Genomic DNA, 6953 nt, shown 5'->3' on the forward strand with positions numbered 1-6953 from the left:
GTCGGTCCTAATTCTTCTAGAGGGACTTTGGTGCGTATAGTCTTGTTAGTAGACATAAGTTTTTGTATTAGTACTGGGTTGTTATCTTGACTGAATGTAAGGGGATGTAATATGTTTATGTTTTAAACATGGATATTTTGTACTAAGGAATATAAATAGAACTCTGGTATATGTCTAATAGAACCCCATAATAATGTTTATGTTTCCTGCTGTGCATGAATATAGATATGCATGAGATACACCTATTTGTCCCTGTTTAGGGTAGGTTGTTTATGTATGCTTATCAGATATAGGTATTCTGTATGTGTAGTAGCACACTGGGTTCGTATAAAGGATGGGGGCTTTGCAGTGTATAATGTGATACCTTATGGAAGAAAGACTTAAAAGGATTAGATGTTACTACCCATATCAACAAGGTGCACCTTTCTTTTAGGGAGCCTTCCCATAAGAATTCCATTGTTAAGCGTGCTTGGTTTGGAGTAATCTTTGGATGGGTGACCTTATAAGAAGTTTTCTCAAGAAGTGTGTGAGTGAGGAAAAAACACACTGAAAAGGACACGTGTTGGTCTGTGGGGCTAGTCATTAGTCCAATAAGGCCCGTCCTCCTATTGTCTGGTTGAGGTGAAGGAAAAGAGATGTAGTGCTCATTGACAGATCCAGGTTGAGGTGTTACAAAATGGTATCAAAGAAATAACCCAGCTAGAAGTGTGATGAGATTCACATTGCCTGGTTTTCGAAATGCGAGTTCGCAACGAGGACGTTGTGTTCTGTAAGTGGGGGAGAATGTGATACCCCGTAGAAAAAAGGCTTAAGAGGATTAGATGTTACAACCCATATCAACAAGGTGTACCTTTCTTTTTTGGAGTCTTCCTATAAGAACTTCATTGTTAAGTGTGCTTGGCTTTGAGTAATCTTGGGATGGGTGACCTTCAGAGAAGTTTTCTTAAGAAGTGTGTGAGTGAGGACAAAACACACTCAAAAGGACACATGTTATTTTTTGGGACCAGTCATTAGTCCGATAAGGCCCGTCCCCCTGTTGTCTGGTCTAGGTGAAGGAGGAGAGACGCAGTGCTCCCTGACATATCTAGGTTGGGGCGTTACATGAAATGTCGGCGCAGATGTTGTGACTTTCATGTTATGATACGCCGGTGCAGATGCTGTGATTTTCATGTTATGATATGCCGACGCAGATGTCGTGATTCATGTTGGCTCAGATGCCATTATTATGTATGATATGCAAGATTTCATGAAATATTAACATCAGATATTATTATGATTATGAAACAGTTATGTACCAGTATATGAAACGTACTATATGTTATCAGAACGCGTATGGTTTAGTTTAGATTTCACGAGCATGGTACCATAGGTACAAGTTCAAGTTCAAACACAAGTTCAAGATAGTGCTACCACACATCTTATGTATAATGTGGGAGATGGCAGTCGATGTGCCTTCATGGTAGTGCAGGTGCTCCCCTGGCAGTCCGGACTAGGTGGGGCAGGCCCATCATACTTATAGACTAATGTTTGACTTATCATGCTTGGCCAACCATTGCTAGGTCCTGCCTTCGAGCCGCACAACCCAGTCATGTGGGGGTAATACATGACATCAACTAGTTATCCATACTGGGTATTATTCATGTATTGTAAAATTATATAAGATGATTTCTATGCACAGAAATTTAGTACGCTATTTCATGTTATGATGTATCATGTTTTATTCATATATGATACAGACAGTTTTTGCTGGGTATAAATGTTGTTACGATTTTACAGTTTTACAGTTTTTGGAAAAAAATAGGGGTTTTGGTATATGAACTCCAAACTTTCCAAAACTACTTTAATTGTTTAAAAACTAAGGTAAGAATTGCTTGATACCCATGTTTGCTGTCCAAATGATATTTTTCGAATTATACACTGACTAAAGCGGGTTTTGACGATACGAACGTGACATATGATGTGAACTGGAACATACTAAACTATTATACTTGTGAATAAAATATGAAAATTAAAATTCCATTGTTTTATCTAAAAATGTGGAAAACAGGTGCTGGTTAATCACCGAGCTTTAAAATGTAAAAGGGTTGAACCGAGAACATTTGTGCCGGTTAACCCCACTAACTAATAGAAAAGAAAAATGCATGAAAGATTGCATGATTACGATTGTGAAAATATTGGAACTGCACAGGTTGTTATGTTTTATTGTAAATTATATATATGATTGATTGGGACCACAACTTGTTACTAAAGGAGTTGAAAGACACTCTAAAGGGGTTGAAAGATACTCCAGGTTATCTGAGACTTTAAATAGCTAGAGGCGCGATTCCGTTGCTTACTGAGGTATAGTGCAACCACACATGTGAATCAGTGTGGGTATCGAGATAGTCGACTTGTAGAAGTGTATGGGGCCACTGGTGAAATAATATACTAGGTGGGGCAGCCGGACTATATCTGTGATGCTTGACAGTGCCTGCACGAACAGGGCTCTGTCAAAGTTATCAGTGGACAACTCGTGCCACGGGGTAATTAGGCATATTACTGAAAGTTCCAAAGCTGGTCATTGTCCTAAATTTTTATATACATGATTTAAAAACTGAAATAGGCAAAGTCACACGGTTGAGTACCGTGTGTAGGGAATGGTACAGTGTATAGGCTTGTACCCTGCCCTAACCTCGGGGACTCTTGCTTGTAATGATGCTGTATTGTGTTTATATATCTCTGATAGTACGGTATTGTGAATGCGATATTTTGCAACTATTTTTAATTGGAATAAAATCATGTAGTCACGTGCTAATGCAATATCTTCCACCTTACTGAGAAGTGTCTCACCCCAATCTTACAACCTTTGTTTCAAGTCCTACAAGACATCGGTCCTAGTTCTTCTAGAGGGACTTTGGCGCGCCTAGTCTTGTTAGTAGATGTAAGTTATTGTATCAGTACTGGGTTGTTAGCCTGACTAAATGTAAAGGGATGTAATATGTCTATGTTTTAAACATTGATCTTTTGTACTCAGGAATACAAATAGAACTCTGGTATGTGTCTAATAGAACCCTGTAAGAATGTTTATGTTTTCCGATGTGCATGAATACAGATATGTATGAGATACACCCGTTTTTCCCTATTTAGTGCGGGTTCTTTATGTATGCTTATCAAATACAGGTATTTCGTATGCATAGTAGCACTCTGGGTTCGTATAAAGGACGGGGGCGTTGCAGAGTATAATGTGATACCCCGTGGAAGAAAGACTTAAAAGGATTAGATGTTACTACCCATATCAACAAGGCACACCTTTCTTTTCGGGAGCCTTCCCATAAGAACTTCATTGTTAAGCGTGCTTGGCTTGGAGTAAACTCTAAATGGGTGACCTTCTGAGAAATTTTCTCAGGAAGTGTGTGAGTGAGGAAAAAACACACTGAAAAGGACATGTGTTGGTCTGTGGGGCCAGTCAGTCATTGGTCCGATAAGGCCCATCTCCCTATTGTCTGGTCCAAGTGGAGGAGGAGAGACACGGTGCTCCCTGGCAGATCCTGGTTGGGGCGTTACAAAATGGTATCAGAGAAATAACCCAGCTGGAAGTATGATGAGATTCACATTGCCTGGGTTTGGAAATGTGGGTTCGCAACGAGGACGTTGCGTTCTGTAAGTTGGGGAGAATGTGATACCCCGTAGAAAAAAGGCTTAAGATGATTAGATGTTACTACCTATATCAACAAGGTGCACCTTTCTTTTCGGGAGCCTTCCTATAAGAACTTCATCATTAAGCATGCTTGGCTTGGAGTAGTCTTGGGATGGGTGACCTTCTGAGAAGTTTTCTCAAGAAGTGTGTGAGTGAGGACAAAACACACTCAAAAGGACACGTGTTGGTTTTTGGGGCCAGTCTTTAGTCCGATAAGGCCCGTCACCCTGTTGTCTGGTCTAGGTGGAGGAGGAGAGACGCAGTGCTCCCTGACATGTCCAGGTTGGGGTGTTACATAAAATGCCGGCACAGATGTCGTGACTTTCATGTTATGATACGTCGGCGCAGATGCCGTGATTTTCATGTTATGATATGCTGACGCAGATGTCGTGATTTATGTTGTCTCAGATGCCGTTATTATGTATAATATGCAAGATTTCATGAAATATTAACATCAGATATTATTATGATTATGAAACAGTTATGTACCAGTATATGAAACGTACTATATGTTATCAGAACGCGTATGGTTTATTTTAGATTTCACGAGCATGGTACCGTAGGTACAAGTTTAAGTTCAAACACAAGTTCAAGATAGTGCTACCACACATCTTATGTATAATGTGGGAAGATGGCAATATCTTCCACTTTACTGAGAAGTGTCTCACCCCAATCTTACAACCTTTGTTTTAGGTCCTATAGGACGTCGGTCCTAGTTCTTCTAGAGGGACTTTGGCGCTTATAGTCTTGTTAGTAGACGTAAGTTATTGTATCAGTACTAGGTTTTTTTGTAAGGGGATGTAATATGTTTATGTTTTGAACATGGATCTTTTGTACTGAGGAATACAAATAGAACTCTGGTATGTGTCTAATTGAACCCCATAAGAATGTTTATGTTTTCCGATGTGCATGAATACAGATATGTATGAGATACACCCGTTTGTCCCTGTTTAGGGTGGGTTCTTTATGTATGCTTATCAAATACAACTATTTCGTATACGTAGTAGCACTCTGGGTTTGTATAAAGGACAGGGGTGTTGCAATGTATAATGTGATACCCCGTGGAGGAAAGACTTAAAAGGATTAGATGTTACCACCCATATCAGCAAGGTGCACATTTCTTTACGGGAGCCTTCCTATAAGGACTCCATCGTTAAGCGTGCTTGGCTGGGAGTAGTCTTGGGATGGGTGAGCTTCTAAGAAGTTTTCTCAGGAAGTGTGTGAGTGAGGAAAAAACACATTGAAAAGGACACGTGTTGGTCTGTGGGGCCAGTCAGTCATTAGTCCGATAAGGCTCGTCCCCTTGTTGTCTGGTCGAAGTGGAGGAGGAGAGATACAATGCTCCTTGGCAGATCCAAGTTGGGGCATTACAAAATGGTATCAGAGAAATAACCCAGCTGGAAGTGTGATGAGATTCACATCCCCTGAGTTTGGAAATTTGGGTTCACAACGAGGACGTTGCATTTTGTAAGTAGGAGAGAATGTGATACCCCGTGAAAGAAAGGTTTAAAAGGATTAGATGTTACTATCCATATCAACAAGGTGCACCTTTCTTTTCGAGAGCCTTGCCATAAGAACTCCATTGTTAAGTGTGCTCTGCTTGGAATAATCTTGGGATGGGTGACCTTCTGAGAAGTTTTCTCAAGAAGTGTGTGGGTGAGAACAAAACACACTGAAAAGGACATGTGTTGGTCTATGGGGCCAGTTATTAGTCCGATAAGGCCTGTCCCCCTGTTGTCTGGTCTAGGTGGAGGAGGAGAGACGCAGTGCTCCCTGGCATATCCAGGTTGAGGCGTTACATGAAATGCCGACGCAGATGTCGTGACTTTCATGTTATGATACGCCGGCATAGATGCCGTGATTTTCATGTTATGATATGTCGGCGCAGATGCCGTGATTCATGTTGGCTCAGATGCCGTTATTATGTATGATATGCAAGATTTCATGAAATATTGACATGTCAGATATTATTATGATTATGAAATAGTTATGTACCAATATATGAAACGTACTATATGTTATTAGAACCCATATGGTTTAGTTTAGATTTCACGAGCACGGTACCGTAGCTACAAGTTCAAGTTCAAGTACAAGTTCAAGATAGTGCTTCCACACATCTTATGTAGAGTGTGAGAGATGGATGTAGCTTCATGGTAGTGCAAGCGCTCCCCTGGCAGTCCGAACTAGGTGAGGCAGGTCCATCGTACTTGCAAACTCATGTTTGACTAAACATAGTCGGTCAACCATTGCTAGGTCCTGCCTTTGGACCGCACAACCCAGTCATGTGGGGGTAATACATAACATCAACTAGATGTCCATCTTGGGTATTATTCATGTATTGTAAAATTATATAAGATGATTTCTATGTATAGAAATTCAATACACTATTTCATATTATGATGTATCATGTTTTATTCAGATACGATATAGACATTTTTTACTAGATATTAATTATGTACTGATATTATGTATTACACGAAAATACTCATATTACCACACAATGGTATTAGTTTATTTCCCTTACTGAGAGGTGTGTCACCCAAGCATTATAAACAATTTCAGGAAATCGAGGTAGGAGGGCAGATAGAGCCCTGTAGCAGTAGGAGTGGATTGAGCTACCCTATTAGTAGGGTAAGTGGACGAGCTAGTGTCAGATGGATTTTTGGGTTGAGATCGTAGGAATATTATTTTGGTCTTCTATGGATGACTATATATGTATTTATGACAGTTTATAAAAATGTTAGAATTATTAATATTATTATTACAAGAAAAAAAAAACATATGGCAAAATAGGTAGGTCGTCACAGTTTGGTATCAGAGCCAAGGTTGCTTGGTTCTATGGACTTCAGAATGCTGCGGAAACAATACTAGAGTATAGGACAAATGAATTTGAGGTTTTGTTTGGTAGTTTGGAGATGGTTTATGTGTCTTTCCTAGGGTGATGATTTCAGGAAAACCATAGCAAACTATTATCGGGTTGGGTGTTTAGGTTGTAGGATTGAACCTTGAATTAAGATCAGGTAGGATAAATTAATTAAGAATATGATATACCAGTTAGATGAAATGTGTTGGATATGTTATGGTTATAGGGTCCTAAAGCGTAGTTTATTATCTTACTAGGATGAACCCTGGAGGTGGTAGCGCGCATGCAAGTGGTAGTGTGGGTGTTGGACCCTCGGCTGTAGCTGGTGGCGATTCAGATGCAGTATTACGCAGCGCAACTTAGCAAGTCATGACTGAAATTTCCAGAAACTCCAAGGAGTGGGGAGGTCTGTCT

The sequence above is a fragment of the Malania oleifera genome, chromosome 6, assembly GCF_029873635.1.
Source record: "Malania oleifera isolate guangnan ecotype guangnan chromosome 6, ASM2987363v1, whole genome shotgun sequence".
Lineage (NCBI taxonomy): Eukaryota > Viridiplantae > Streptophyta > Magnoliopsida > Santalales > Ximeniaceae > Malania > Malania oleifera.